The following is a 12,134-nucleotide window of genomic DNA, read 5'->3' on the forward strand; positions in this document are numbered from 1 at the left end:
GCCGAGGAAATATTTTATGGAAATACCCTAAAAAAAGGGAATTGGAAAATGGAAACTCGCTTGCCACCCTGTACTTAGTAATATAATGTTTACATCTACAAAATTCCGTGGCGATCTGTCAAGTAGTTTTGAGATAGCGTCTAATGAATAAATTCATTGACCAACATTTTTGGGCAAGATCGTGAAAAATCTAGGGAAGTCCCATTGACAGACCGCAAATCAGCTGGAAATTAACTATGCGAACAGTGAGCTGAAATTTGGATAAAAGTAAGATTCCATTAAGCTATGGGAAGTGAGGGGTTTAACAAAGCTCCATCCGAACCTTTTAATTGGAGAAGTATTAAAACAGGTCAATTTTTCTGTCTGACTTGCCCAACAAATAAAAAACACACCAAACATTGTGTCTTAATGATTAAAAAAGCTGTCTACCGGTGAAATAAACAAAATGCGGCGGTTAAATCGTGCGCAAAATTGTAGACCTGGTAGCGGGGTGAAATTTTAAAAAAATTCGTGAAGGTAATCGATACGAACTTTCTAGCGGGCACCTGGCTTATCTCATGTTAAAAAAATTTCACTGAAAAGCCTTGTCTGAATGCTTCGGGTAAGAACGAGAGGAAACATTAAAAAAAATATATAGATATATCTAGTTTTAAATTGGGCTGACGATCTGTGGAAGATGAAAATTGATAAGTTGTAGCGAACGATTGGCAAAATTAACAACCAAATATACCAAAAAATTCCTACAAAAGCTACCGTTTCCCTTCCATGACACATTCACAGATTTCTTAAAATTAATACTCTATATTGGTTGGATCTGGAATCCAGCAATTAAGCGAATGTAACCGCTAGTTTAGGGTTACCATACATGTACTCTTTTTCGATCGAAAAATGGGCGTACTCTTCTTTTTGTGAAATTTTACCAAATGTACTCTTTTTTTGTTGAAAGGCATTTGATCTCCAAAACCAACGTATAACTTCCATTTTATGAGGTTGTTTCACATCTTATGCGAAAACTACAAAAGGAATTCAGCTTACAAAAAATAAAATTCGATAACATCTTGTTTTCATTAAAATGCATTTTTAATCGTAATAAGTATGTTACTAGTAGTTAATCGCTTTTGAGTATGCAAACAGTTATCCATTTGTACACCATTTGTAATATGTTTAAATGCGCGCAAATCTCAAATAATGATCGTAATGGAAATGTACGCGCCCCAAAAAACTTTTTTTTGAAATGGATTATTTTATGATGTTAATTGTGGTTTGTCAGCATAACGTCTAAATACTGCTATCTTTTCGAATAATCCAACTTTTACAAAAACTCAACAAATTGGCAGTATTTGATTTAATTGAAATATCTCGGTTTTCAATAAAAGTAGAATCACGCTTGTTCGAGGAATTAGGGGAGTCCTCAGATAATTCGAAATATGTACATCCTTTTTCTGCTATTTTGCATACCAACCGGGGGCAAAACTCGATAATTAAATGCATCCTGTATCACCCTAATGGCTGGAAGCTCAGAAAACTGGAGTTATACCGTTTCTCCTGACTTTTTGAGTAAATGATATCAATGTACTCTTTTTAGTGTTGCGGGATCTGGTAACCCTACGCTAGTTCCAATCAAACTTGTTGGCATCGCCACAAGAATATTATAACTTTCCTTTCGACAAATTCCTTTAATTTCTAAATCAGTGAACCTTCCTAATGCAACCAACTAAGATTACCACGAAGCCTTGTGTCAGTAGAAATAATCTACTTTCACCTGTGTAAACGGCAAGCGACAGATTTGATATTCCTATCCCTTGGCTCCCTGCGCATTGGGAACTCACGCATCCGTCAGTTTCGACATTGCATAAGCGACCCTGTGGTATCATAGACTCCCACCCAACATATGTTCCCTTATCCCGTGTGCTAGCGGGTAACACGAAAACTGTAATGAAGTGATAGAAAGTTGATATTGTGGTTTTCTTGAAGAAGGTGGAGAGATCAAAAGTTACGCGAGGTGCAATATTTCAGGCATGAACCTAGAAATGCGATTTCTATAGAATTTTGGACGAATATTTCCATAGGAAAACCATATTCTCTGTTTAACAACCAGTAAATCTATTTCAACCAAAAAATCAAAACAATATCGCGAGATTCTGATTTCAAAACACAAATGGATCATTTATTCCATTTTTTCTTGTCATCATTGCTTTTGCCAGACATTTTTGTCTGATTGTTAGATGGAAACGATATTGTTCTCATGAATCGTCCAAAATTCTATAGAAATCGCATTTCTAGGTTCATGCCTGAAATATTGCACTTCGCGTAACTTTTGATCTCATCGATACAACTTTTCGCAAACTTCAGACATGCTGGCTTTATATTTCAACAATCACTCTGCAAAATTTCAATAAAAAATGTAGCGTAGTTTCTGAGATATTGCATTTTAAATGAGATAAGTCCAAAAAGTCTGATTTTCGTAGAATTACTGTATCTCTGGCCACACAAACTCCAGAAAGCTCAAATTATGATAGTGTGATAGTTGATCTATCTAACGCAAAAAAATTTGATCAAAAATTATCATCAGAGTAAAAAGTTATGGAAGTTCAAAGTCGAAGTGACAGTGCGCGTGCTTCCAATTTCTATATAATTATGAACAGTACTGTATATCAAAAAAGCTATCATATATTGTCCTTAAATGGAAGTAATTAAAGCTGTTGTCGGGTGTTTAGCGATGGTATCAAAAACTGCGTTAGTACCGTTTCTACATTTATGAGAGGTCGTGAGACAAGATAATGCTAAAGTGTAAATTAATTTTACGACCTTTGCTCAAAATCTCGGCAGTGGGTTGATGAAGCCGAAGATAGTGATTTCGTAGATCAAGCGCACATTAAATATAACTTTGAATTTAGCTATATTCGTCTTCTTTCCACACAAGTATACATTGAAAGAGGTTTCAGTATACGTATATGTACTTTCACTTTCAAAATAGTTTGTTCTGAACTTTATTTTCTATTCTAACCAAGAGTTCTAACATTCAAATTCAGAGCTGTAACGGCCTTTGTACAAAGTAATGTAGATTGTTAGAATTTCGTTTGAAATGATTTTGATTGTCTCTCTGCTTACAGTGTAATTCAATCCCCTGTTAAGAAGATCTTACTATTAGATAAGTTTTTTCCGCGAAGATGTCCAACCACAAAGATTAGGTAGTCTTTGAACCCGCTGCATAGCTTAACATATAAGATAATTTCTATTGCTCCCGGGGAGCCTAAATAACGAATAAGCAAAACTGATTTTTTCAGCTAATAAAATGAGCAAATCTAAATTTTTACACAGCGCTTTTATCAGATCGTTAAATTAACTAACCATATTAAAGCTCCCTGAGCACGACTGGATCCGTATGCGCACATTCAAACGTCAAAGAAACGTCGTCGTCGATGGCCGAAGAAGACCCTTGGGATTGATATACAAACAGCCGTGCTGTGTTGTGTCTAAGTGGAACGCAGTCTTCAACTACCTCCCAGAGTAATAATTTGTACATCATTACTGGCCAAGAGTGGCCGGTGAATTTGGCGTGGCGTGGCGTGCTGCGACCAACAACAGGCAGTGGAATCGAGTGTAGGTCAGTTCATCGACTACACCTGCCTACACGCTGTGAATCATCGTACTGGCGATGGTTTCTTCGAACTTAGCAGTACGTAGCACGGTAATGAATGGCACCCCTCGGTGCAGTAACTTATTGGCAATGGGATACGCACTTTCAAAGGAATAATTTTAGACATCGTCGTTGATTTGTAGCGCAAACGATCCTTCTTGCATTCATTTGGATGGAATTACGGCCATCATCCTAGAGCCGCGCGCGGACTCAAAGCGATTGAATTGTGAAAACACTTCGCGTAGCCCCCTATTTGTGGTGACAACAAGTTCAAAACACGGGCCAAAGTGCTCAGAACAACCCCCACAAGCGAGTGAATTTAAACCAATAACTGTGGGTGTGGGTGGCATTGATCTGGGATGCGATTCGCTTGATTTATAATATTTTAAAAGTTACTTAAAACATTTTAGGAGGTTGAAATGTCGTGTTTTGATTTCCATCTGTCTTTTGAAAGAGTGCAAACTTTTAAAAGAGAAGGAAAATTCCGTTCAAACATTGTCAAATGCCGTTATGGGTGGTTGGTTGAGCTTGAAACGTGTTTTAGGGAAAACAATGAAAATGTGTTAGAACTATAACAAATAAAGCATGAAATCGATTAGGCACTTTACGAGCGCCCTGCCAGCTGTCACGTGTTTCGGAACAAAACAACAACGTTTAGTAGGTACGCCTAAACCCCTTTTCATGACAGAAAAAAGCCTTAGAACTTTTCAAATGAACAGAGACCACTTTTTATAGCGCATTAATTATTTCTACGGTTCTGAGTACTGTTTGGCTTTTGCATTTTTGCCTAGCAAAACAAAATTACAAATAGTTTTTTCAACAATGTTTTTTTTTCTTTTCACATCAAGAAGTTTGTGAACCACAAAGGGTAAATTTTTAAAAACTATCTAGAATCATAATTTAAGATATATGTACCTAGTTGAATAATTGAACCATTTTCATAATATAGTTTAGGTGTCCAAAGGTCTTATTTACGCAAATCATCATGAAAGTCGCGAATGACATAAAGATGTTAAAACGACTAATCGAAACAAAAGAAAAATCATGAAAGTTTAAGCTTTTTATGGAAGAATGTAAGTTGTTCAGTACAGTACAGTATGTCCTGAAAAAAATAATCTAAATTGCAGAATCAAAATACTATTCAATCAGTTCGACAGCCAAGTTCGCCAGCTAAGGGTACACTAAAGGCTGCCCAAATTCTGCTGTATTAATGTTTCGTTTGAAAAGGTTATGGATTTTTTTCAAAGTAAATTTATGTTAAAAATATCATTTTTGAAGAATTACAGAGTTTCAATACCACAATCACAAAAATGACAAGAAAATGATGAAATGAATACAATGACAAAATTTACAAATGAAATACAACAAATAACAAGACTGACAAAAACTGTTCAAAATTTTTATTTATTTTTTGTTTCGATTATACTCATTTTAACATCTTGATGTCATTCGCGACTTATATGAACGATGCAGTTGGTACATTCTTTTAATACAACTGTGTTCGATGTTTACTCTTGGGCTCAAACGCACGAACATCGACTCGGGAGGCAACTGAATTACCAACTGAGCTATATCACAAGTGGCTTGTGACGTCACAAGCCCATAAAAAATTTAAAGTAAGGTCCTTCCTAAAACTTTTTTTTTTATTTTAAAAATAACAGATCCTTTTCGATTTTGGAGCCTTTTTCGAACCGTCCCGAAATCGAACGGTATTTTCTTTATTTTTTAAACATGTTTCTTAAATATAATAGCTTTTCATAAGCATCATTTTCCATAAATTTATGACAATTTTTGTCATTTTTAATTTTCATTAAATTATGTTTAAGACTCATGCACTTGTTTTGTTTTGTTTATTTTGCAATTGCCCCGGGGAAAAAAATAACACAGCTTTAATCACACTACTTAAAGTTATAGAAAACCAAAAATGGAAATCTAAATTTAAAAACTATATTGAAACGTAAAACAAAATAGTTAAGCCCCCCCCCCCTACCCTGAAAAAATGTCTCGAAAATTTTAAACTTATAAAAGTTTAGGGGGGGGCCCTAGTGTAAGCATTCCTTTTTTTGTAACACGTATCCGGGTCAGACAAAAATATATATAAAGGGCGAACACGAAATTATTGCGACACCGAAAATGTCATGCCAATTTTCTTATAATGTTTAGAATCAAACCAAAATTTCAGGATACTTTTATGCATAAATTAACTTCAAAAATCAAAAGAAAAATTAGTCGATGGAGCCTTGAGAGCAAAATTTAACGCATTTTCGCTCAATGTCCTCCATCAAAGTCTTTACAGTGTCATCCGTTACCAGTTTTTCAGTTTTTTTTTTCATTTTCTTAACATGTTCTTCTCGTCTTTGAATGTCTTCTCGCTCTTCCGAAGTTCCCGCTTCATTATTGCCCAGTACCGCTTCACCGTGCGCAGCTCCGGACAGTTTGGCGGGTTCATGTCCTTTGGAATAAAATGGACAGAATTGGCCTCAAACCACTCCAGGACAATTTTAGAATAGTGGCTTGATGCCAAATCTGGCCAAAATAGCGGAGCTTCGTCGTGCTGCTGCAAGAACGGAAAAGGCGCTCCTCGAGGCACTCAGATTTGTAGATCTCACCATTTACTGAGCCCTTTGTCACGAAAGGTTCACTCCTCATTCCGCAAGAGCAGATGGCTTGTCAAAGATATATTTGGAGGCGAACTTCGACATTTTCTTCTTCTTAAATTTGTCGTCCACATCGAACTTGCTCTTGCCGGTGAAAAACTCCAACCCCGGAATTTGTTTAAAATCGGCTTTTATATACGTTTCGTCGTCCATCACACAGCAACCATATTTTGTCAGCAACTTCTCGTAGAGCTTCCGCGCCCGAGTTTTAGCCGTCGATTGTTGCCGCTCATCGCGATTTGGGAAGTTCTCTACCTTGTATGCATGTAGTCCAGCTCTCTTCTTTTCATTCTGGACGTAGCTCTGCGATATGCCGATCTTTTTAGCCAAAATCACGGTTCAAGATGTTGGGATTTGCTTTAATCATCCGCTTCACCTTTCCCTCCGTATTTTTGTTCTCCGGTCCCGGTTTTCTTCGAACTCCTTTGTCGTAGTTCAACGTCAACTGCTCCTGGAACCGCTTCAACACTCGGGAGACGGTTGAATAGTGAATGTTGTTTATTTTATGTTTGGAAAGAATTTGTTTTCTCGACTTGCGTTGGTTCACCTCCATTTTCGTTGAATCGAAAAACACGATTTCTAGTTTGACAGCATGTAAACAATACACATCAGTGAGACAGTGAGCAAAATTGGGTTGATTTTTACCCAATAGTAAAAAAGTTAGGCCCTGTTGAATGTGTCGCAATAATTTCGTGTTCGCCCTTTACATGTTTTTTTATAAAATCTTGAAAAATCTCTAGATTTACTAATTAATTTATCGGATTTATCGGGGAAATCCTTTTAAGTAAGAACATCTTAAAATAATGAAATTTTATAGACGGATAGAAAGTTAGAAGAAATGTAAGATGGTGAAAATGAACGGGTAGAATTTTATCAGAAGCATTATCATCACATACTAAATTTTTGTTAGAGCACGAGAACGATCAAATTTCATAATCTTAAGATGTTCTTACTAAAAAAGACATCACTTTTCAACGATAAGGCCGAAGTAATGAACATTAATTACGGTGACGGTTATGGAGAGATATAATTTAAAATTTTTCTCGAATCCAAACCTGCAAGCAAAACCGAGTAAAATGCAAGTTTCATTATCAAAATTCAAGGGAAAAGTGAATAAATCGCACTTCATTCATTTTTTTTTTTTTTTTGAGAACCCGGGCAAGTCCAGATAAATCCTACAACTTGAAATGCGTACTTCACAATAAATAACACAACATTTTCCCTTCGTTACTTGTGTCATAATAATTTTTGATTTCACAGCGGATCAAACCATGTATTTCATAAGTCTTGTACCACATCTCACGCGATACATTTTTTCTGTTCACACTTAAACTTTGGTTGATTAAGATATTTTAAAAAGCTACTATGATTCTCAGTCATAGATTTCGATTTGAAACTTTCCAAAACTTTCTATGTTTAATTTTATTATTCTGAGCCTTTCAATTTTTAAATTACCCTTTAAATATTCTGAATTCTTGTTACAATGCAATAAACTCAGAGTTTTATTGAGTGATCTTATGTTTGATCTAATTAGAATCTTATTCTGAATTTCGCAATCAAATTAAAAAAAAATCAAATCACTTGAAACCGATTTTTGGTTCAAATGATATGAAATTGGAATGAACATTTGAAGTTTGAGTAATAAATTTGGCGTTTCCTACTTTGGCTCTGATATTGGTTAAGATTCTCATATTTTCTCTATTTACCTATTCTGCAATTTATTTTCGCTGAATCCCCAAACCGAAGTTTCCGTCAACATCAGCCCCGGCAATATTTCATGTAGACCGGACATTAATCAAACCAAATCAATACTGATGTTATGAAATCGGTTGGTACATCTTTGTACTTGAAAATAATCACATTTTCGTAGGCACTGGAAAAAATTAGAGAAACATGAGCTATCAAAGAACGAAAGAACATAAGCCGTAAATATCATGAATTTTTCGAAAAAGATACAACGGCAGGACTTGAACCGGAAATTGCAGGTTCGAGTCCTGCCGGTGAGCCGTTGTATCTTTTTCGAAAAATTCATGATATTTACGGCTTATGTTCTTTCGTTCATTGATAGCTCATGTTTCTCTAATTCTTTCCATCACCTACGAAAATGTTATTAATCAAACATTTCCTAAGTGAAGGAACCTTTGGCATTGGCAATATTTTCAAAATCTTGATCTGAAATTATGATTTTTATTTGACTTGAGACATTGAGTTGTGATTCTAAATACTATACGCAGATATGTATCTCATTCTATGTTTGTATTTTACTATTTCACAAACATCATGCTTACTTCCAGTTATCAGAGATTTTCTGAGACAGCTGTTGGTCCGTTTTGTTGATGTTTTTTGTTCTGCAAAATCAGAACATCATAGTTCGTTTTTATTCTGAACGTGTTGTTCTGCTGGCTAAAATTATCCTATGCCTAGTACAAATCTCATGCCAAGTTTGGGCCAGAAGGGGTCTCTCAACGAGTCTGAAGTTTGTATGGGATTTTGAGACATTTTTTTCGGGAGGAGCCTGAAAATCCAGTTTTTCATGAATAAATTTGGTATCCTTCAGCAATTTCTTTTGAATGAGGTTTTTCTTAAAGCCTAAACTATGACAAATATTTCATTCGAATGCTGTATTTCGATTCGAGTTATGACAAAAAAGTTATTAGACTTCAAAAATGGGATAACTTTTTTCAGAGTGATATTCAACACTGTTAATGCTGCATCAAAATGTTCGAAGCAGTGTCTCTCATTAATAGTGATGAATATCACCCTTAAAAAAGATAGTTATTTTTTCAAGCTGACTTACTTTTTTATTTTAACTCAAATTGAAATGCAGTCTTCGGATGAAATATTTGTCATAGTTTAGGTTTTAAGAAAACCCGCATTCAAAAGAAATCGGCCAAAGGGGACCAAAGTTATTCATGAAAAACTGGATTTTCAGGATCCTCCCGAACAAAATGTCTCAAAATCCCATCAGGCTCGTTGAGCGAGCCCTTCCCGTGATCCAATCTGGCCCAAATTTGGCATGAGACCTTGTACTAGGCCTAGAATAAATTTTAGCTTGCAGCGCACAACTTTTTCAAAAGTCAGGTCATTTGGGGCTCTCTAATGTGGGCGTTAAATAGTGCTATTATCATTTATAGAGCGGCCACTCATTAGGAAATGCGGGAAAAAGACGGGATTTGAAATCAATCGGGAAAATACGAAAAAAATTGGGTATTCTTTCAGAGAAATCGAGAATTTTTGAGAAAATACTAGCAGCTCAAAAATGATAAAATTTAGATGATAGAATCGCTCTGAATAAAATTTTGGATATTTGATTAAATAGAAAAATATTCACTTTTTAGAAAAAAAAACACGTCTAAAATATAGTTTAGAGACATATTTAACCAGCAGGTTATAGCCAAACAAAATACAATTTTTTTTGGTAGAGGAATGTTGCGTCCAAAAACTTTGTTTTTTTCAGCAATCAAAACCGATTAAAAATTTTTAGTTAAATGTATTATTCTTCATTATACCTTCATCAGTTACTATGCAACTATTATGATAAATTTGATTTAAAAGTATTTAGTGAAAATTTGTACGCGATGTGAAAAATCATCAAACTTATAGTGTGATTTGTGCATTATTTTTTTTTTTAATTTAAACAGAGTTGATCGAAATTAAATAAGTCGGATAGATGATTTTGCCATGAAAATTATAATGAAAAAAACTCCCAAGTGGAACAAACTTGTAATAGGAACTTGATGAAGTCACCGACGAAATACCAGTCTCTCATCAAAATTTGATACCTCCTAGGTAAAAGCAATAGCTTAACAAAAAAAATTGCAACCAGCTGACTTAAAATGGGTGGTTTTGTATTCGCATGCTACTATAATTTTTCTACTTACCAAATTTTTGCGGGGTGAGGAAGGGGTCTCAAAGACTGGTCAATCCGTATATTTGGGGGACATACTTTCAAGTGTGGATAAGAAGTCAGATTCTTGCTAGCAGCTGTTCGCTTTTGTGGCCGAGTTGTTCCATTCAACGCAGCTAAAAGCGAATTGGTCACTAAGGACGCACTTTTGTCATACAAGGCATCATGACTTGTTTTGATACAAACGCGTGGTAACGGAAATCAAAAATCCAATCGTGATTTAGATATTTTCCTTAATTCTTCGTTCCTTGAACTTTCACCAGAAAATTTTTCGTTTGCCAGCGACCACGTCAAAACAGCGCATTCTTCTTCGGCTGGCTATTTGAACATTCTCTTAAGGCCCAATCTCGTTCTCGCTCGAATCCACTTCGAGGTTCAAGATAATGTTGGCCGAAACGAAATTTTAATATATTGTCATATCATTGCAGAGTGCTTTATCTTTTGCCCGTACTTGTTTGGGGTTTGCGGATTTCGTCACAACATGCCACCTTCACTGATTTTTTTTCTCAAGGCTGGTCTCAGCCTGCACATTGACAACGAAGTAAATCTTCATTTTCAGCCCATTTCCACGGGCACTTTTAGTCTCGAGAATGCGACACTTGGAAATTAATTACTCCCAGCCGAATTGCAATCAAGATTGAGAAACCCATTCCGTGGATACAATTCGGTTGTCACCAGAAAATAAACCGAGGTGGAAAAAAAATTCTTCGAAATTATTCAACTTTTCCGTTTTTTTCCTTCGCACTACCTTTTTTCTCTATTTTCGCTACACTCACAGATTAGAGTGGAAGAGAAACACCATCCGCAGAAAATTAAAACCGAAAACGCCGGTCCATCAATTTTGTTTTGATTCGAGTTCCTGTCCTTTCACGGTCACTTTTGGCCCTGACCAAATATAAATACACAGCAACCTACGACACGAGCCATAAATGCTTCAAGCGGTACTCTGATTTGATACGATTTTCAACTTCCGTTTTGTTGCTCTGTTTAAGATCCGTGAGATGCTTGCTTTAATTTAATCGTGGGATATTACGACAAAATATATGAACGCGATAGGACCCAGACAGCAACCACACGTATAATAATACAAATCTAATCAAAGCTCCACAACACAGAAGACTACTGGCCAACTAAGGATATGCCTACTTTGGTATGCCTGAGGTAGCCTAATCTTTTTCCAGGTACAGACTGGATTCGCGTCGACGACCAATAACACCGCGCGCGAAAACCGATTTAACGTCCAATCTACGCGAGCTCTCACTATTGACTAACTCTGATTGGAAGGACCGGTCGAAAGGAACTTGCAAAGTTGCAAACGAAAACAGAACAATCAAGACCGAACCAACTGAGGGAGGACTGACTGAGCTGAGCTGAGCTGAGCTGGCTGAGGGTGAACCCACGGAATCCACACACTTTTTTGTGTGGTCCTCTCAGTTCAACTCACTCATCCAGCCAGCAAAACCAGAGAAACTTTGCAGAAAAAAATAAAAGCGCAAAAAACTCGTGCGGTACAAAGTGTAGTGGAGTGAATGTTATTCGTTCAGAGCGAGAGTAGCGTTGACTGAGGTAAAGAAGAAAAAACCACAAAATTATGCTCCTCGTGGCATGAATTCTGCGACATTTGTGATGAAAAACTTGTCAACAGATTTTCCCGCATCTTGTCAGCTCTCCTAGCTTGCCGAGTTGGTGTTCATTCTCAAAACATAACAGCAGCCAAGCACGTGTTTTTGGGAAGCCTCTCGAATGCAGATCCGAACATAAACAGCAAACAGTGGGTTGGCTTATTTTGTATAGAAGCCTCAGTGAATCACGCAGAAAATCTTTTGAATTTATTTAGGCGCTTCGACTTGGCTGGAAGTAGCTATCAAGGAAAGAATTTATTAATATGAAAAATAAAACATTCTGAGCGGACTCCATTAGAGGCGAAAGA

The 12,134-nt window shown here is 36.3% G+C and overlaps 1 protein-coding gene across 1 annotated transcript in view; it reads right to left on the reverse strand.

The window, feature by feature from the left end:
* Positions 1-11,463, reverse strand: part of LOC129749824 (uncharacterized) — a 110,141-nt gene extending 98,678 nt beyond the window's left edge. Inside the window, exon 1 of the mRNA XM_055744914.1 lies at positions 10,179-11,463. The gene's annotated coding sequence lies outside the window, so the exon portion shown is untranslated. The remainder of the gene's footprint in view (positions 1-10,178) is intronic.
* Positions 11,464-12,134: the final 671 nt, after the last annotated feature.

Source organism: Uranotaenia lowii, chromosome 2 (genome assembly GCF_029784155.1).
Source record: "Uranotaenia lowii strain MFRU-FL chromosome 2, ASM2978415v1, whole genome shotgun sequence".
NCBI lineage: Eukaryota > Metazoa > Arthropoda > Insecta > Diptera > Culicidae > Uranotaenia > Uranotaenia lowii.